Below are 22,733 nucleotides of genomic sequence, written 5' to 3'. Positions count from 1 at the left end.
TCTGAGGTGTATTATTGTGGCTGCAGTGTGAGAAAAAGCCTCTCATGCCTCCACAGCTGTGTACCAGAGACAGTTCAGAAGCGACATGGTGTATAATTTTAGCCAGTCCTGCTCTGATAAGGAGGCCATGGCGCTGGGAGGCCCATCTCTCGCTTGGTATGCATCCCGGAGGCTGCGGGGACATTACAAACATGACGGTGGGCTTTGGAGCTCGACACCCTACAACGACCCCGCCGGCGCCTCCCATGAGCCATTGATCACGCAATCAATGATACATTATCGTCACACAATAACAACTCATTACCAGACCGTCTGACATTCACCACAGACCCCGGGGACATCCGCGGGCCGTGGACAGTGATTGATACACACTGTGTGTAATGCTGGCCACATGGAGGAAGAAGGGCCGGCGAAGACGAGGAGGAGCACATAGAGAAGGAAGAGGAAGAGGAAGAAGAGTCTCCAGCAACCCCAGGCTCTGTTTCAAATGTCACTTCTTTAATTAGAGACACCAAAACAATGCAGCGAGGATGAAGATGTAATCAGGACAGCTGCCTCCTATGACCTGCTATCTGCGTGCCACACTCTTGCATTTCTCCCGCCATCGGGCTTCTCACCAGGTTTGTCTCTAACTGGGTTTTCAACCTCCCTGACGAGTAGTTAAACATCACAAACAATTATTGTTCTTCCTTTCCATCTTCATCAGTGAACACTTCAACTGACGTTCTGCTGGCAGGGACAAAGCCACGAATGGAAACAAGTGATAAGGGGCAGCACTGATCCTGAATGACAACATCTCTAATGATCAGAGTAAATCTTCTTCTTCCTAAATTACAAAATAAGCAGAAATGATTTACAGTGACTTGAGTATCAACTCTTCTTAAAGGTATAATGGCAGATTTTGTGAAAACAGAGTGTGATGAGGAGCTTAACCCTTTGATGCACAACAGGGGTCTAAAGTGACCGACTGAGTTTTTATGTTCTATATCTTTGCAATAAATTAATTTCATCATTCAGTATTGCAGGTTTTTCTCAATCAACTTGTTTTTGATCTTCATACATCCTAATTTTTTGTTTTCATTTCTTACTTTTTGAATAAAAACCCTTTTTGTATCACTACGCTCCTAATGTACAACAAGGGTCAAAAATGACCCGTATCCATTTTCAATGTTATTTCATGCATGGCTGAGTGTTTCTATCATTCATCTTTGAAATTAATGTATTTTATCATTTATTAGTCCAAGTATTCAGTATAAGTAGAGTACAAATTATTATTATTATTATTATTATTATTATTATTATTATAGTATTAGGGCATTTAATTTTAAAAGTTGCATGAATGTTGGATGTGTAAAATTGATGTAATAATACAAAAACTACTTTTCTTTATAAAGTATGAAAGGAAAAATGAATATAATGATCGGTTGTAATAAAAAAAAAAAGATATTCAAAGAATACTTGGACTATTCAATTATAAAATAAATTGATTTAAAAAGATAGAGCAATGAAACACACAGCCAGCATGAAATAACATGAGAAATGAATGCATGTCATTTTTGACCCATGTTGTGGATTAGAAGGGGTCAATTTGTGTCAATATGTATCAAAGGGTTAATATCTATTGTGTTTGTGCGTGAGAGCTGCTGTCATTTTTGCAGTTAGATTGATGTCAAACTATGCAATGCATCATTCTGATTACAACCCACAAAGCCTACTCATAATTCCTAAAATTTCACTTCCAAATTAAAGAAAATGTTATTTTATGTTGAGTTTAGCGGCATCTGACAAAAGCGTGAGAATCCGTGAGCACCAGTCCCTTAAGATACCCGCTTATTTTACTGCAGCGGGTCTGACAGTCTGCCCTGCTCAGTCTGCCCTGCTCAGTCCTGGTTTGGATCTTGTGTGACTTAGTTACCTTAACAGCAAAAAGCCTGGACCTCCAGCAGCTACCCTCGCAACAACTTGCACCAGGGATTTAGGCATTAAGAATAAATATATAGAAATAGCCAAAATTCTCACTGATGTACTTGTTTGTTTGTGAAGGTCATATCGAGGCATTCATATAAGATAAGATATTCCGTTATTAATCCCACAGTAGGGAATTTTCAGTGTAACAGCAGCAAAAAAGTGTACAGCAAAAATAGAAAGAAGTATTAATAAAATAACAATAATTAGAAACAAGCAAAATTAACAAGTATTAACACTTTGCACTGCAAAAAACATGAAGCTTACCAAGTATTTTCTTCTTATATCTAGCAATAGTATCTTAATGATATTGTTTTGAGTATAATTTACCTACTGACCATAGCTTTATGTGCTTGTTTAATTATAAGTATTATTATGTGCTTATTTAATTATCTTATTGTTTAAAGACTTATTTTTAGGATTGACATTGTGAGCTTTTTCATGCTTTTCAAGCTATTCAACTGTTAAATATGGTGAGTTTTTACCTAAAATTTTGGCTCCAATTGAGAGTTTTAGTTGCATGTTTGAATGATATTTCAAAAGCATTTTCTACCACCAAAACATGCTCATTTCAAGTATTTCTGGCTTATTTTAATGTCACTACAGTTGGCCTTTTAAAGCCACAATTGCTCAAAATAAATATATTTGTATTCATTTCAAGACATCATTGGTTTTTTTTGCAGTGCATATTGTTTACTTATTTAAATCATTTTTACAAATAAAAATGTACTTACTTGTTTCGAGTATGTATTTGCTTAATTCTAGTTATTTATTTCTTCTTTTTTGTCAGTTGGTTTTTGCAGTGTGAGGGCTACACGGTGGTGGAGTGGTTAGCACTCTTGCCTCACAGCAACAGGGTCGCCGGCATCACAGCTGTTCTGTGTGGAGTTTGCATGTTTAATTGGACTCTAAATTGCCCCTAGGTGTGAATGAGAGTGTGATTGTCTGCCCCGATATAATCCGGTGACCTGTTCAGGGTCGCACTCGGCTCCAGTGCGACCCGAGTGCGGATAAGTGATTAAGGATAATGAATGAATGAATAAATAACACTTTGAAAATTAAGTTGTTAATCACCAAAAATACCATAGAGTTCTGTGAACAGAAATGGTCTCCTAACTATGGAGTCTTGGGCTATTTTGTCCGTTTTTTAATCATTTTCATCCTACATACATATCCTACATATGCCACAAAATGTTTAAATGCCATGTTGGTCAATTTTTTTCAGCAGAACCTGATCATTTTTCATCCTGACTTACTGGATCAACAGTTTTAACCCAGAAGAAAAACAACATAAAATGTGATTGAATCAGGTTGCAAACATAACATATAAGAGGGTTACATCCAGTTCTATCATTTTATACTAAATCTATTTGAGCTTGTCTCCAGTTTTACTTGGTATATCATCATCAAACTGAAACTGGCCTCATGGAGTTTACAGCCAGAACTTTAGAGGTAAATTTACAGTAGGGCTCCAGGCTGCTTTGTTTTCTAGTCTGGATGTGATGAAGAAGTCATGATTTGGAGCTTTTGGAGACTCCAGAGAGTTAATAGTTTTCATGATAAATTATTTTAGTGAGTCGGTCATCAAGAACAATAAAATAACTGAACATAGAACAAACTAAAGTGTTTTTAATTTATTAGTCTAATGTCTGGCTTTCATGAAAGCATAATTAGGGCCTCGGGGCAATCGCAGCAAGCACTGGTCCCATACAGCAATAGCTGTAGGGACCAGTCCTCTTCCGGATGCAATTTCGTCCCGCTACTAGTCCTACAACTTGAAGAGTTGCAGGACAAATTATACATCAAAACCTGCTATTACTTTTCTCTACAGAATACGACTTACGTTGCGAAAAACTTCCCAAAATTTTGCATTGAAATGAATGGAATGACACACCCGTACAATACACCCAACACACACACACACACACACCTACAATACACCACACACACCCCCCCACACACACACACACCCCTACAATACAACCCCCCCCACACACACACACCTACAATACACCACACACACACACACACCCCTACAATACACCCCCCCACACACACACACCTACAATACACCACACACACACACACACACACACGTACAATACACCCCCCCACACACACACACCCTTACAATACACCCCACACACACACACCCCACGCACACACCCCTACAATACAACCCGCCCCACACACACACACACCCCCCACACACACACACACACACACACACCCCACCCCCCCACACACACACCCCTACAATACACCCCCCCACACACACACACCAGTATTTTGGGTTTCTACAAGAACGTGTTAACATGCTTTAATATTGGAAAATAACATTTTATTTACAATCAGCCCATTCTGTTCTGATTTGCTTGTAAAAAATGATGCCCCCAAATCATGTATTTGACATTATGATAGAGACACTAAGCCATTTGATCTTATATTATTCTGTACATTATCTAAATTATCTCTGTTATCATCATTTGCCACTTTGAGTTGCAGTTCTGAGGCTATAATAACTGCTAATTAGTAGCTCTTTATCAAAATGGAGCGGTTGCAGCTTTTTTCTGTACCACAAATTTGGCAACTACTTGTTAAAATTATTGTTCCATAAAGACATTTAGGTGAAAATTAAGGAACACTAACTGAAATACTTTGTCCCTTGTTGTTACCAACAATGAAATGAGTTGTACCATCTCAATACCATTAAATTATTTGAGATATTTTAGGGAGGGTTTGGCAGTTAATTTAATTGAGGGTACTGTCATGAACCGGCTCATAGATCACAACAAAACAAGGGAGACCACACATGTATTGAAGTTATAAGAAAATAATGCTTATTTAGGTAATTGAAAACACAAAGAACCTTAATTATTTGAGTCAGTATATCAGTGGTGAGGTGTGTGCATGCATGCAATGTGTTGAAATGCAGGTGTATAAGCTGAAAGTAACTAAAACCAAAACAGACCAACTAAAACAGACCAAGGTGGTGGCTGTGAAGGAGAGAGAGAGGAGAACTGAGACCTCAGCTCCTCTATATAGCCTCAGTGATTGAGACTGGTTTCAGGTGTGCTTCTCCAGCCTCCTCCAGCCTCTGAAGATTGGAGGAGTGGCTTGACCTGTGGCCCCTCTTACAAAGGAAGACAAATACAACATGCCACAACACATGGGGGGGGGGGCTTTACATTTACATTACATTTAGTCATTTAGCAGACGCTTTTATCCAACGCGACTTACAGGAAGAGTAAAAGCAAACAATCAAGGTATAGTGCAATAAGAGCTATTAGTGCTTCAATAAGTGCTAGTGACCATTCTTTGAGGAGTAGAATTATCGTGTGGAGCTAGGAGAGAAGATGCTCTCTGAAGAGCTGGGTCTTCAGGAGTTTTTTTAAAGACTTTCCCCAGAGGAAATTTTCTAGTTTCTTCATATCGGTGCTTGTTCATCTTAATGTTCTCCATCAGGGGTTTTAAAATAACTAATGTTACATATTATGTTACATATACTGCATGACCAACGTGCTGCTGTGTAATTGTGCTACATCGGACAATCCCTTCACATTCATCTCATTCAGTCACACTGAATCAGCCGCTCTGTGACCAGACGCAGCTCTCCGTCACGCATGTTGCCAGTGACCTTGTTATTAAAGTTGTGGAATTAATATGTTGAGAAGAACAAGATTCCTGATTGGCATGCAGATGATGAATGAATTATCCAGTGAGGCAGCTCTCCAGAGTCACTGATTGTTTTTAAGCAGCTGAAGCTGATGAACAATCTGCAGTTGAAAGAGAGCAGAGAGGTGCTGAAGCATGACAACAGTGCAGGTTTCTACACTATATATATATATATATATATATAATGTGCAGGTCGGGACCTTATGTGCATCAGTTGTACAGTAGTGTTCAAAATAATAGCAGTCCAATGTGACTAACCAGATTAATCCAGGTTTTTAGTATATTTTTTATTGCTACATGGCAAACAAGGTACCAGTAGGTGCAGTAGATTCTCAGAAAACCAACCAGACCCAGCATTCGTGATATACAGCTCTTAAGGCTGTGCAATTGGGCAATTAGTTGAAAGGGGTGTGTTCAAGACTATAGCAGTGTCTGCCGTTGACTTTACAAACTCAATACTATTTTGTACAACAAAACAAACGTTTTTTATAACTGCTTCACATCTGTGTGGATGGAGTTAACCAACTTGTGGCACCTTTCAGCTGTTATTCCACTCCAAGATTCTTTAACAACATTCCACAATTAATTTACATTTCTTGGTTTTGCTTCAGAAACAGCATTTTTTTATAGTCGTGGATTCCATGTGTTCCATGGATTCCGGTGGCTCTAAATGAAGAAGTCAGTCAAAAGAGGACCATCGCCCTCCCAGACTGCTCAATTGAAACCTAGTGAACAAATTGCAAAAGTTCAAATATGGACAACTGGAGGATTTTGGAAAGAAAGCTGATTTGTGCTGTAGTTAACAAGACGAATCGGAGGAAACTGTGTTATGGGTTCAACATTTTTCTATATATTCTGAACCTAAGCGTAGCAGCTTTAGAGCCGTTCCCTTAGAAAAATGTACAAAACAGTGAGAAATAAGAGACGCATACATCATCCTGTCAGACAGCAGAGACTGGCACAGCTGCGAGACGCAGAACTATTTCCACTCAATAGAAGCTGTTTTCACAGTGTTCAGCTGAGAGAGCAACCTGTAATTTGCAGTGATGGAGTTTGAAACACACACAGAAACACAAAACTGCCGCTGAAAGAGGCAACGTGTCACTTTATGTTTGGACTGATTGGTTGTTAGCATGTACATTCATTCAGGCAGGAAGCACAATGTAATGACTAACTTTATTTAGTTACTCCCAGCTTGAGGCTGGAGTTTGAATCATTGTCAGTCCCCTGCAGCCCAAACACCTGCCTGTCACTCATCTTAATGAGCTGTCCTGCATCCTGAGGTTTAGGTAAATGTAGATTCATATTTTTTTTAAAGTCTTTAATACAATACTCACGTCTGTTTGCAGATTGAATGTTTTTTGGGAAACAAATTACTCTACAGTTTTTCTTTAGCTACAGGTGGACCCTCAACAAATTAGAATTTCATTGAAAAGTTTATTTATGTCAGTAATTCAATGTTTGATATGGAAATGTTGGCCTCTGAAAAGTATGTCCATCTATATGACTCAATACTTGGTTGGGGTGATTTGACTTGAACTACTGGACTTTTCAATTATATTCTAATGATTTTACAATTTCAAATTACCTGCAATGCATACACCAAAATCCAATTCTTTGTGCTTATGATACGCACAGGAGTATTTCTAAAAGCAGTGATACTACCAGCTGCAGGATGTCGTAAGGTTCACTGTTGTAAAAAATAAAGCTGCAGTTTGGTTGAATTTCTGCTCCAAAAGCACTTCTCTAAAGTTAGGGCCAGACAGTTAGACTCTAAAAGACAGTTTAAACAGTAAATAAATTATGTAAATGCTGGAGGTGAAGTAGTTAGGAGGACGACGTGACTACTGGAAGGAAGTGACATAGTTCAGTAAAAACATGATGCAGGAAGTTAACTTTGAATCACATGGTTTACTTTTGTTTTTACATGGGACACTAACACCGTTCTCCTGGTGAAAGTCCTGGTTTGTTTGATCCATACACCTCCCCTCCCTCACACCCTAACTGGCACTTTTGTGCTTTATACTCCACCTCGCCGTCATTCACAATTACTATGACTGCCAGAGGGCGCCACTAACTCAAAATAGAGACATGGGGAAGGATTGTCGTATTATATGCACCCTGAATTGGATTTTGCGACTGCATTGTATGTAATGAAGGTCTAATGTTGTGTTAACTTATGCAGATTCAAGAGAGTGGGCTGTCAAAACTTCCTTTAACACTCTGGAGTCCATGAAAGTGCCGTAGAGCCCCACGGTCAGCTTCCCTCTAAAGTTCTGGCTTTTCGAGAAGTTTCCATGTCCCATTTAGCCCGTCAACTCTTTTTCAGCAAAGGTTAAAATCACCTCGACCTGTTTTTTTAATCTTTTTTTTTTGTGCGTTTTCATGTGTGTTTTTTGTGTATTTCTGTTTTTTTTTTTTGTGGGGTTTTTTGTTTTTATGTGTTTTTTGTCATTTTTATGTGTGTGTTTTTTGCATTTTTTGTGTTTTGTGTGCCTTTTTATGTGTGTTTTTGTGTATTTTTTGTTTTTGTGTTTTTTGTGTGTTTTTCTGTCATTTAATTGTGTTTGTTATGTATTTTTTGTTTGTGTTTTTTGTGTGTTTTTGTGTTCAAAATGTTGATCCAGTAAGTCAAAATGAAAAAATAATAATCAGTTCATATAGGTGAGGTTGTGCTGAAAACAATGATACCAATGTGGCATGGTGAACACTTTTTAAATTGTTTATACAGGCAGAATGAAAGGAGTCAAAAACCAACAGAATAGCCCCAAACTCCAAAGGGTTAATATGGAAATTCTCTCTCTTTTCTTTACCTGTGTTTGGTTGCTGAGACATGTTAAAGGGACAGCAAAGGCTTGTCTATCCTGCCACTCCCTCCTGTCCCAGGGATAGCCCAGTGTTCCCATCATTCCCACCTCACCTCCTTTATCTTTACCAGTTTGTTCTTCAAATGTGGTTCTTATGCTGAGCAGTCACAATACCTACAGCCACAGTCTAGACAGGCTGCGGCTCGTGTTCCACTTGTGTAACCGGAACCCATAGCATCTTTTACACTTCCATTTTCATCAGTTTCACCATGTCTACCTGCAGTCATTGTTCATTTGGCTCTGAGCTCAGCTGAAACTCAGGTGCCCCAGACTCGACACACAGACAGAAGATCGAAGCTTGCCTACTGATGTTGCTGGCTGATTGGATATTATGCAACACAAAGAAAATGTTGCACCATAAAAAGACTGCAACTTTGGAAGATATTCACTGTTGAAGCCTCATATGAGCTTTTTCTAAACTTTAAAATTCATATTTACACAGAAACATAACTGTATTTTGTCCACTATTAAATTAAACAAAATGTAACGACTTGAAAAACCAACCTGGTCTCACAGAAATCCGTGAAATAGCCACGGATTTGCTTAACTCAAAATCTGTGTAATAGCCACGGAATCACTCAAATTTCTGTGAAACTGACACGGATTCCGCTACAATGCAAGTTAATGACAGTCATATCCTGTGGCTATCCCATTGATATTTTTTCCTATTGGTTTGTGTAAAAGTCACGTGACTTTCAAGGTTCCGGCGGTCAGAACAAAAAACATGGTGGACAGTTCTCTCAATCAATATTTTGACTTTGTTTCTGCATAAAATGGATTTTGATTACATTTCTAGCGAGAAATAAATGTTTTATTTTCTAAATATTCACTCAGTGAATGTACATAATCACTTTGTGGCTAAGATCTCGCCAGAAAAAGACGATCCGCTGTGTTTTATTTTGAAATCTCCCTGATCCTCTGTGTATTTAACGGATCAAACCTTCGTAAAAAAAATATCCATGAAATAGCCACGGGATATGACTGTCATTAACTTGCATTATAGCGAAATCCGTGTCAGTTTCACAGAAATTTGAGTGATTCTGTGGCTATTCCACGAATTTTGAGTTAAGCGAATCCGTGGCTATTTCACGGATTCCTGTGAGACCAGGTTGTGAAAAACAACTTTTTTTAATGTAATATTAATTTCACAATATGCAACAAAATGTAATCTAATATAATCCCATGAATAAACAACTTGCCAAAGTCAATAAACGTTTGCAAGGAACGCTTTAAAAAAAAAAAAAAAAAAAAAAATTGTCCATATCGGTTTTGGCACCAATTTTCCGATAACATATCATGTGATACAGCCGGAGGTGAAGCCACTAAATAAAACCAGTCAAAGTTTCAGACAGCAATCATTTTTCTTCCTGGCTGGAAGTGGGACATGTTTTAATGAATTAAATAAGTTAAGTTAAATTAATTTAACACAAACATGTTAGAGACATCGGTGCTGGAGAGAATGAGACCTCACCGGCTGGTTCCTTTCAGTTTTAAGGGACAGTACAAAGTAAACTTGTGGAACATTTCTCCCAGAAATATAGATTATATTATGTTATAAAAATAAATCTCTTCTATTTCTAGCCACAAAAACAATCAGAGAAGAGCTCGGAGCTTTGCTAATGATGGCAGGATTTGGAGGCTTTTAGCCGAATTGGTCACGAAGAACAGGAAGAGCTTCAGTTTGCTCCAGTGGTCTTCACCGCCCCAGATCCAGGTCAGGACAAAACCTGACAGGGAGTCAGTCACCAAAAACCCTGACAAGCTTTACATATGGAAACACTTAATAAAACTTCTCTTGACCTCCTTGTAGAACCTGGTAATGTAATAAATTCCTGATAATGTAATAACCCCGATAATGTAATAAACATCTGAGTCCATTGAAAGTGTAATAAAACCTGATAATGTAATAACTTCCCGATAATGTAATTAAGTGCATTTCCCAATAATGTAATACACTTTTTACCAATAATGTAATAGAGTATAACATTAATGGGAGGTTATTACATTATCAAGTTAGCCTTCATTTCGCAAGTCCTGATAATGTAATTATTCCCCAATATTGTAATAATTTAACTGAGACCACTGTGTAGGCAACTCTAGCTCAAGAGCTCTAGCGCCACCAACAGGTCAAAGTTGAATGTTTATTAACTAATGACCCGTTCATCCGTTTTTCACAAACGAGGTATCCATGACACACGAATGCATTCAACAGCTTCTTGAAATCTAAAGGTGCTTGGTGTTATACTTTATTACATTATTGGTAAAAAGTGTATTACATTATTGGGAAATGCACTTTATTACATTATCAGGAAGTTATTACATTATCAGGTTTTATTACATTTTCAATGGACTCAAATGCAGATTTTTATTACATTATTGGGGTTATTACATTATTGGGAATTTATTACATTATCAGGTTCTACACTCCTCAAACATTATTTTATTCAGTTTTTCATCTGATGAAGCAATGCTGCTGTTATTCACAGTGTCTCCAGATGGATGAACAAGGTTTTTAGGTAAACATGACACTGTAGAGGCAGATGTAGATTGACCACATCCACATTACAAGTTCATCTTCCAGGCATGTTGGGTGGCATCGATTAATTGGCCTTTGCAGGTCATTTAGAGATAATGTGGCACGAGCTGAAGCAGACGAGGAACCTTTTTGTCAGACCAGCTGCAGGAACAGATACATCAACTTTTAAGGACCAAGGTTATAATAGTTTTGGATTTTTCATTAGTTTTAATTTTAATTTCGTTGTGAATTTTTGTTTTCAAATTCAGTTTTTATTAACCCGATTGCGGATAAGCGGTTAATGGTAATGAATGAATGAATGAATGAATAGTTTTAGTGTTAGTTTTAGGTTTTTTTTGTAATGGGCTACGTGTTGGGTGCCAGATTCAAAGAGGTCATAATACATTATTTCCTTTGGTTTATCCATCTCAGCCCCAATAAGGTTATTAACTCTTACAGTTCCGGGTGTTTTGAATTGTGGTTGGAGTGTAGACATCCCAGTCTCAGTAAACATATTTAATATGTGTTCCTGCATGTTCACTAACCAGCAGCTATTTAGTTGGAACTAAATAAATACATTTTATATCAACCAAAAAAGATTATGCAATGTTTCCCTACATGTATTCTGCTTCCGCTGCTGGATTTTCAGCCCCGCCGCAAAAAGATGTGATTTGTAATGTCATGGTTGAATTGAAGACTTTCACTCTCACACAGTGAAAACACAACATCTAAAGTTTACAGAGTGTTGCGCTGACGACACTTTTACCATAATAACTAAACGGTTTGTGCTTTTGGGAAAATTCCAATGTTTTCTGAAAGCTGAGAAGTTGCTCTTTACAGCCAACATGGTGTCATTACGATAATTTCACTCGCGCTTCTCCTGGAAGCCCACAAAGCAGGAATACACACAGTCAGCAGTGGAGAAATAGAAACACTGAATTATGTATGAAAAAAGTTGACAAAGAAGAAAATGAAGGACATCTTCACTATAATTTTAGTTAGTTTTAGTTAGTTTTGTAACCACACAATACAGTTTCAGTAAGTTATCATTTTTTTAAAAAACTCTTTTTTAAAACTTATTTCTATTTCAGTTAACGAAAATGTTTTTTTCAATTCTAGTTTTCGTTATTTTGTTAATTATTAATAATTAATATTTTTGTTAACTATTATAACCTTGCTCAGGACCCAATGGAGTCGCTTTTTAACGCACTTCATAGCCTTACACGTCAAACTATTGGGCTCCACGACAGTCACAGCTTTGAACATGTGGTCAACATTGCGAAATTAAACAAAACTACCTGGATACTTAGGTTGTAATTAATAAGTAGATGTTGACTTTTAATTTCACACAAAAAGTGATGGGTTAAAGTCGTCCACCACGTCATCATCCCGACACAGATATTTTTGCTTTAAATTCTAGGTTTTTCTAGGAATGAGTGAGTTAGTTAGTGAGCTTTTGCAATCATGTTTCCCTTGCTGCCATCTGTATCAAAAGTTCAGCTAAACTAACTAGATAATTACTGATCAAAGTATTCCATATGAATTGAATTATAATAAACTTTCTCCCGCGCTCTTCAATGACACAATTCTGCTAAAATTCTTACTCTTATCTCTGATGTTTTCATCACCTCACAAAACACAGCAGATCAAGAAATGAGTTCACTGTAAAACTTTATAACTGCATAAATTTTAACTGACTTTATCACCATTTTTTGCTTTTTATCTGAGTTCAGGTTTCTTTACTTCTTCTTGTGTGTTCACTCGATCTGTCCAGATGTGTAAACTCAGTTGTTAGCATGAAATCCTTGTTTCAGGACTGAACAGAAATGACATGACGTAGCTTCACTTGTTATTATCCACTGAGATTAAAAAAAAGAAAAAGAAAGGTCAACGTCCAAGTAGACAGCTCTACACATTTCATGGTACACATTTCTACCTATTTCATGGTGTGGGGAACTGGTTTGGAATTTTTTTCTCATCTGAAGAATAAAATAGGCTGAGTGCCCTTTCCTCCCTGCATCAGAAGATCCTCTCTGTCTTGTTGAACCCTTGTTTTTCAGCCTTTTGTTCACTGACATTTCCTCGAGAGCAGATTTATTGGCCCACATAATTAAAATGGCTGGCGTCACATTCTGCAGCTCTGCTACCTGCTGCCCCATAAATGCTGTCGGAAATGTGACGGATGGGACAGCGGAACGTGACACAGAGGCCGAAAACAAAACATCTGCACCATAAATCTCTGAAACGGCGATAGAGCATCAGCAGCCAGAACGTACACGCCGCGCAGCTGATCTGCATCGATGAACATGTGACACAGAACCAATGACACACAGGGCAGATTTACTGCAGGGAAACACATAGTTTGTCAGCCACAACATTAATCTCATTTTGCTGAGCATACATGATTTTAATCTCACTTTGTAGATGCATGTGTGTCTTTAATCCATCTTTAACACTCAAACTGGTGGGAAACAGGCGATCAAAGCTAAGCTCACGATTTGATTCAACTTTCCTCTATAATGTGATCAGATATGGTTTACCACTAATCATGTAGCTTTAACATCACTGGGCCAGGATTACTTTGGGTTTTTTTAAATGTAAAGTCCTATACATGTGCTACAGCAGAACCGTGCTAATGAATTTAAACACGGAATTGCATTATTTTTGCATTACAGTTTTTCTCACTCGCTTTGGTGCATTTCTAACATCGCTCTTTACATTTTCACAACAGTTAATACATTTCTCAAAACAATTAGTACAAACTGCAAAACCTAGTTGATAACCTGCAGAAGCGTGTCACTTGCTCAAAATGGATAGTTAATTCCTAAAAAAAGCAAGTATTCAATCAAAGTGTCACCAAGATGAAAAGTCCTGACACCATGTTTATGAACAAGATAGTCAAATGGCTCTGTCATGTTTTCATTTTGACAGTTTACTCTGTCAATGTTTTCCAATGCAAAAAAGTCAGATCTTGGTGGTCTGGAAATGCAGCAAGGAAAGTATCTCCTCGAGTGGCCAATTCACCCTCTGCAGGACTCTGCTGTGATGTCATCACATCTCAGGCTTGTTGAAAGGAATGAGAAACTGCTACTATGATGTGCACAAATGACTAAATGTTGTGGAGGTTGAACTAACTGTTGTGCAAATGTAAAGATCGATGTGAGAAATGCACCAAAGCGACTGAGAAAAACTGTAAAAAACAGAAAAAGATGTTTTCTATCCACTGAGAACAAAAATGATCTAAGTCCAAGTGGAATTACAATTTTTACATAAATATATATACAAATAATATTACCGTTTATTCATGTAACATGAGACCTTTTATGAGGGCCTACAAATCAAGTAACATGACATCACTCAGACTTCTGGAGGCTGTGTCCATTACTGAATCATGAAACTCACAAATCACACAAGAGAAAAAGGAAAAATGAAGATAAAATATATTATGTTAGAGATATGGTGTTTAGTACATTTAACAGTGAGGGAAAGTATCTTTTACAAAAGATAAATTCAAAAATTACAGTGATGGCCTGTATATATATTACATTAATTACATATTACAGTGTGTTTTACAGTGGAGTAATGTATATTTCTGAAAACAAAACTGTAAAAAATACTGTTTTAGCTGACATATACATTTACGGTGTTTCATTGTTACTGAAACTGAATTAACCCATTTATCATTTTACGGTCTTTTACTGTCATGGTTTAGCAGTTTTTCACCATAAAATCTACAGACATTTTTTTTATTTTACAGTGTATTTGTAACAATCTGATTGGGTCCATTCTACATAACGAGTACTTTTACTTTTGATAGTACATTTTGATGCTGATCGTTTTCTACTGTTGCTTCAGTAGGTTTTGAATGCAGGACTTTTACTATAGTGAGTAATTTCACAGTCGGGTATTAATATTTTCACTAAAGTAAAGCATCTGAATACTTTCTCCGCCACTGAATATATGTCTAAAAAGAATTGCCTCATTATCACATTTAGTTTTATTTATGTTTTACACACCATCCCACAGTTATACATCCATCTGCTCAGAGCGAATGGGTCAGTGTAGGCTTTTGCTGTTTACACTATTCTACATGTTGTTACAGAAAAAATAGAATTGGAGACTTTCAGCTGCAGCTTGACAAGCATCCAGGGTAAAAAAAAAAAGGACCATATTAATATTATATTTAAAATCACATCCTTAATTAGCAACCCACTACTTTCCTCCAACCATTCCTGCTCTGATTCAATCAACAGAAGCACACACTGCAAAAAAGGTGTGTCTAAAAACAAGATAAAAACACTAAATCTGAGGGAAATGATCTTGCTGCATGGACAGATAATTTATGGTGGCCCTGAAGTGCAAATCACAATGGCAAATCAGAAAACACAACAACAAATCAGAAAACACAACAACAAATCAAAAATCACAAGTACAGTGTTTTTTGATTTGTTGTTGTAATTTCTGTTTTGTTGTTGTGTTTTTGTTTTTTGATTTGCTTTTGTGTTTTCTGTTTTTTGTTGTTGTGTTTTCTGATTTGCCGTTGTGTTTTTTGATTTGTTGTTGTGTTTTCTGATTTGTTGTTGTGTTTTCTGATTTGTTGTGTTTTCTGATTTGCCGTTGTTTTTTTATTTGTTGTGTTTTTTGATTTGTTGTTGTAATTTCTGTTTTGTTGTTGTGTTTTCTGTTTTGTTTTTGTGTTTTCTGTTTTGCAGTTGTGTTTTTTGATTTGCTGTTGTGTTTTCTGTTTTTTTATTGTTGTGTTTTCTGTTTTGTTGTTGTGTTTTTTGATTTGCTGTTGTGTTTTCTGTTTTTTTTGTGTTTTCTGATTTGCCGTTGTGTTGTTTTATTTGTTGTTGTGTTTTTTTATTTGTTGTGTTTTTTGATTTGTTGTGTTTTCTGTTTTGTGTTTTTTCATTTGCCGTTGTGTTTTTTGGTTTGTTTTTTTATTTGTTGTTGTGTTTTGTTATTTGTTGTGTTTTCTGTTTTGTTGTGTTTTTTGATTTGCTGTTGTGTTTTCTGATTTGCCGTTACGATTTGCACTTCAGGGCCACCGCAATAATTTCACTTGACAAGATTTCTAAAAGCTACAAGCAGTGATGAACTGGCCCGAGCAGAGTGACCTGCAAATGATTTGTTTTTTCTTCAAGATAAAAAAAACTTTAGATTTAGAAGTGTTGGATAATTTATCTTGTTTTAAGAGTTAATTTCAAATTTTAAGTGTTCAACATGCTTATTTCTAGATTTAATAATCTAAATGTAAGAATTCTTGTCAAGGTAAATTATCTGTCCATGCAGCAAGATCATTTCCCTCAGATTTAGTGTTTTTATCTTGTTTTAGACACACCTTTTTTGCAGTGCAGAGATGCTGCCACCGGTGGAGCGTGGAGGGGATTTGTGGAGGACTGATGCCTCGGTAGAATTTAAACACCAGTGTTTGCTATTTTATGTACACGGCGAGTGCGTAATTATTTGCTCCAGAAGCCTGCTTCCCTCTTCATCGGCATGCAGCCTGTCGTCTTCATCTGTTTGACAATCAGCCACCTGCTCGCTGGCTCCGACACAGTTTGAGTCCAACCAGAGCAAAATGTATGTGGACAGATTCACTGGGAGCACACTGTTGGCTGGAGACGGCGGCAGGAAAACACAAGAACATTGGGTTCATATCACAGCTTTTATATCAGTGAAACATCCTTTTTAATTGAATTGAACACACTGTTCCGTGTTACATCCAGTGACAGAAAAACACACAGCAGGGGTTGAACTTGTGACCTCATGGTTGCACGTCTGTCCATCTATTGGCAGGAAACACAACAGTAAATGAACCTAAACGATATTGATTTCTACTTTAACACCCTCGTATTATCTTTCTGCGGCTCTATCGGTCAATCGGGAACAGATCAATCAGCGTTTTCTGCTGCTGACCGGTCAACAATACCAGATCAATCAATTACCAGCAATGAGCTCTCTGCACACAATATTCACATCACAGTCATTTCAGCCAGAGTGGAAGAACCCTAGCGTCGATACCTATACTTCCCTACAAAGTCTAACGGCAGGAACTACATTTTTGGTCGAAATTGAGTTATAATTAAAAATGAACTCCTTGATGTCTGTTTTATCTTGTGACAAAGTTTTAGATTTCAATTATGCTTTATTTAAGAGAAATAATTATATAAAACTACAAAATCCAACTCAAAACCAAGCAGTAATTGTACTTACCACGGTCTGCTTTGGATATATATATATACTAATTTAAACATAAAAAATAGAAATAAGTTTATTTGAAAGGGAAAGTATTATTTAGATAATGATAAAGTAAAAAAGTTAGATAAAATGTTTAGACTAAAATGTAATCTTTGTAATATTAAGTCTAAAATACGCAAATCTTTGAATAGAGTTGTTAAACACTTTAAAATACACTTATAACAATATCAATTTGAAAATGTTTATTCACTGAAAACAAAATATAAAAGCCGAAAGAAGACAACAACATTGTAGTTACTGCTCTCTGCTTATCATTACTATTAGAACCTTTTATAGCAAAACCAGAGTGCAGTAACTACATTTTTGAGGGTCAAAGGTCAAATAAATTATCATGATAGCATAAAAATAACATCAATACATGTAAAAATAAGTGTATCACTGAGTTAAAAAAATTAGAAAACTCTAAAGCAGTTTTTCTCAGTTTTACCGTAGTGAAATTTACTGCATTTACTACCTACTCTACCTGATAGAATGTTGCATAGGCTGCTACTTGCTCATACTTAAAGCCCATTCATTAGCCTGACCATGGTCAAATGGCCTGCCCAATCAAATGAAAGTGTCAGCCACATCTCCTCAGTAAGGTAAAACTTTCAGCCACAAAATGACAAAAGGTTTGTGATTTGACAGGTAGACTTCTTCAGAAGTCACGTGACTGACTTAAAAAGCTTCCCGACTCAATCTAATGATCCTTGTCCACTTCTGTGCCTGGTACCCCGTTGGGTAAATCGACTGAACACCCTGAACAACTGGACTCATGACTCGTCAATTCAAGCAGCAGGACACGAGCAGCTGAAGAGAAAAGCAACAAAAGGAAAAAAGAAATAGGTCGATGGTGCAGCAAAAGAGCTTTTAGATGTTGGGAACTTTGAAAGTTTGATAATGGTGTTCGGTGTAAAGTGAAAGGCTGACAGAGTGCGAGTAGAGTGTCACATTGTCTTCACTGAAATAGAATAAGAGGTTAGTGCTTTTCCATTTTCCTGCAACATGTCCTGTTGCTTGACTTAAATTGTAAGCTTTGAGGAGATGCTGACACATCCTCAGCCTCTCTGAGTGGAAAGCTTCTCCGGAGACACTTTCTTTAAAAAAGAAAATCAACACCCACACACTGCAGCGTTTAAGCCCAGCAGCCCGGGGCCTCGTCTCTCTCTGCTGAGTCGAGCTCTTCTTTCTCTGTTTTTTCGGGGAGGAAGGAGATGATAAATTAATGTCCTCTTTGTTTCGCTTTCTAAACTTGGATTTCAACTGAGGGGATTTAGGGTTTTTTATTCTAATCCAATTCTAGGTGGAAAGTAAAAACCGGAATTTTAATAAAGAGTGAGAAAACAGAGCTACTTTTTCAACCTGAAAATGACGCAGATGCTTCAAAAGCTGATCTAAAATGAACTGTAGCGGATTTAAAGGACTCAGTCAAGTCCAAGCCCTTCCATAATGGATCCGGTGTATTAACTGATTCCTTACTTTCTTTTTTCTGTCCCTTTTTCCACAAATCGATGGAAAAAAAGATTGCTTAGGTTAGATTTATTATTCAACTCTTTGTAGTTAGATACTATACAGTAGGCTATTTTGTCTGTTTTTGTCTATTTTGTCTGTTTTTTCTGTTTTTGACTCCTTTTCATTCTACCTGCATGTAAACTTAAAAAATGTTCACGATGCCATGTTGGTATCTTTGTTTTCAGCACAACCTCACCTATATCACCTGATCATTATTGTTTTACTTTGACTTACTGGATCAACATTTTGAACCCAAAAAAACACAAATCAATTTGATTTAAAAAATTAGGGGTTTTTTTACGTTCAGAACAAAATCATGCTCAGTGAAGATTGTTAAATGTTGGCTAAAAATATAACAAATATACTTGCCAAAAATATGTTTATTGTAAACTGTTATATTTCTGTCAGAATCACTTTATTCTACGCATCATTTAAACTTTATAATGTTAATGCCATGATTTTTTTCTGCTGAGACTAACGGTCACATGAAAAATCTGTTTACACAGAGCAGAGAGTAGAGGATAGGAGAGGCTTGGGGTTCAGAGGGTTAAACTTTGAACATTAACATTTGATTAGTCTGTTACTTTGGGTATTGGGGGGTTACTTGGTCTCACAAACAGTTCATATCTTTTTTTTTTTCTTATAAAGCATCCGCTGAAACCGTAACGTAGTGTTCAAGTCACATGGGTGGCCTCTTGGGACAGGAGGTGGATGGCTCAAAACCCCAGTCTGTCAACCAGGAGACCGGCCTTCTTGTCCCCTTGGTGAAAGTTATGTCAGGAGGTAGTATATTTTTTTTAGCCCAACCCAGTTCCATATAACTGACCTTAGGAAAGTGCCCTGTTGCCTCAATGTAACAAATTTACAGCATAAACAGCAACAATATTTCAACAATCACCTTGTTGAAATATGTCGCAAACAGCACTAGTCACATGTCACAATTTATAGGATATCAAACAAACCCCGCCATGAAATTGATTGATAAGATTGCTAAGTTTTATTTCTTCTTCCTGAGTGTCAGTCAGGGTTAAAAATACATATGTTTTGTGTGTTTGTGCACCCTGCCTTAAACACAAAATACCATCATTCACCATAAGTGTGCCTTTAAACACACATTAATTTACCTTAATTTACACAGTTTATGCACATTTGTTGTTTGTTATGCATTACTTTCTTACCGTCCACAGTACTTCCTGGTTGGTGAAAGGACCCGAGGACAGTGAATGCTGCCCTTTTATTTGCCTGTGTGGAATGTGAGACATAATTGGGCCCAAGCCCAAGCCCAGGGCTGATTGAAGTATGGGTTGAAGTATTACGGTAGTATATGTATCACCATGTTGATTTAAGCCTAAAATAATTGAGTGATTATGACCCATGTGTTTTGTATACATTTAAACATGAATGTATTATTTAATGGCCTGGAATGGTCTGTTCCTGAGGGAGGAGCTTAGCCTTTATAATGGTAGTATTTTGCTCACTTATGGTAGTTGCTGGGGGATCGCTGAGCTGTGCTGACCCTCCCATGTAGAAAACGTATTTTTGTTTCCTCTTTAATTTCTATTTGATGTTTTTGTAGTTTTCTTTTGATGTAAAATAGTTCTTGTGGTCGACCATAGTAAATTTGATTTTTGCACCTTGACTTTTTGACTGCGGCTTGTCATTATCTTTGTAAGGCTTTTTTTTTTTTTTTAGTTTTCCCTTACAAATTGGTTTTTGGGGGAATTTTTCCAGTCTGCCAAACGGCAACCTATCCTCACTCTGAGTCAGAGTGTGACAGTGTTGGTGGCAATAAATCATGATGGAAATTACTGATAATGAAACAGCAAATCTGTGATCCATTAATATTAATCTTCCCTTCTCACCTTTTTTCTTGGTGTTCTAACATCAACATCTTTAACACAATATGGAGAAACCAGCCACAGTTATCAGGACAGATCTCAGGTGAAGGTGGGACTGTACTGTGTGTGTGTGTGTGTGTGTGTGTGTGTGTGATTTGCAGTAACTTCAATGATGAAACAGCAGAAAATATCAACTTATTCTGTTCTGTTCAAGTACAAGTCCTTAGAGCACAGACCAAAACTAATGCTGCAAAGGAAACATTTGTGTTAATGTGCTTAATGGCACAAAGCGATCAATATGTCAACACAGCTGCAGGTCAGGAAATAAAAACAAACATTTGTACAACTGCAAATCTTATGCCAATTATTAATTTGAGTCTGGACTATGTCAACAAAAGTATTACAATAAATACACAGATGGTTATAGCAAACTCACAAAGCACAGCAGTAAACAGAGCAAAGGTCATATAGAGGAGGGAACAAATCCATAATCAGAGACAGAACAGTCACACTCATATATTTCTTTTTTCATTAAATAATCTGTGTCAGCAAATATACTTTATAGGAACTAAGGTAAACACATCTACATGCAAAGTAAAGAAATATTCAGTCCACTGTCTCTGTTCTCTGTTTATGAATAGTCACCACTGAAGTGCATTGTGGGATATGTATGCAGATGTAGTGTCCAGTTTTCGCAAAGTGTAATATTTCACCAGAAATATGTCTGCAATTCACATATTATTTGTTTCATACAAACTAAATATCTTACGTACTGTTTAAGTGTATTAACCCTTTGATGCACAACATATTGACACCCCTTCTAATGCACAACATGGGTAAAAAATGACTTGCATTAATTTCGCATGTTTCATGCTGGATGTGTGTTTCATTGCTCTATCTTTTTAAATAAATAATTTTTATGATTGAATGGTCCAAGTATTATTTGAATATCATTTTTCATTACAACAGTTTATTATATCCATTTTTCCTTTTTATCAAAGGAAATACTTTTTATCACAGCAGCAGGTGATGATGCGCCACCATTGGCCAGTAGTGATGGTGAGTGTAGAGTGGACCAGGGGAGGAACATTCCCATCTGGGGCCGAACCAGATCCACAGCAGTGAGACCAGCAGGAGTGATGGAGCAGGACCACAGCTCCACACCCTGTGAAGAGAGAGCAGAGAAAAGTGCGAGTATTCTGGGAAAATAAAAGCTTGTGTCATGTATTATTGGGACAGAGAGAAAGAGGGCCCCGGTGTATCGTGTCCCCCGACACATTGGGCCTATAGCGGCATAACTAGGGGCTGGTCCAAGGCAGGCCTCGGCCAGCCCTAACTATAGGCTTTGTCAAAGAGGAAAGTTTTAAGTTTACTCTTGAATAAAGAGAGGGTGTCTGCCTCCCATACTGGGAGATGATTCCACAAGAGAGGAGCTTGATAACTGAAGGCTCTGGCTCCCAGTCTAGTTTTAAGGACTTTAGGAACCACAAGTAACATAGAATTTTGGGAACGTAGTGCTCTAGAAGGGTAATATGGCATTATGAGGTCTTTAAGATATGATGGTGCCTGACCATTTAGAGCTTTGTAAGTAAGAAGAAGGATTTTGAACTCAATTCTGGATTTTACAGGGAGCCAGTGCAGCGAAGCTAGAACAGGAGAAATATGATCTCTTTTCTTGGTTCTTGTTAGTACACGAGCCGCAGCATTTTGGACTAACTGAAGAGTTTTAAGGGATTTATTGGAGCAGCCTGACAGTAAGGAATTACAGTAATCTAACCTTGAAGTAACAAAAGCATGAACTAATTTTTCTGCATCCTTTTGAGACAGGATGTGTCTAATTTTTGTAATATTACGTAGGTGAAAAAATGCAGTCCTTGAAGTTTGTTTTATATGGGAGTTAAATGACAGATCCTGATCAAAGATAACTCCGAGATTCCTTATGGTGGTATCGGAGGCCAGGGTAATGCCATCGATGCTAATTAAATCTTTAGATAATGAGTTTCGGAGGTGTTCGGGTCCCAGTACAATCACTTCTGTTTTTTCCGAGTTTAACAATTTATGAAGTATACTTTATGAAGAAAAATAGTTTTTGTATTATAAAATTAAATGACCTAATAC

The sequence above is a fragment of the Centropristis striata genome, chromosome 11, assembly GCF_030273125.1.
Source record: "Centropristis striata isolate RG_2023a ecotype Rhode Island chromosome 11, C.striata_1.0, whole genome shotgun sequence".
In the NCBI taxonomy this organism is placed as follows: Eukaryota; Metazoa; Chordata; class Actinopteri; order Perciformes; family Serranidae; genus Centropristis; species Centropristis striata.
Note: the sequence above shows the minus strand (reverse complement) of the source record.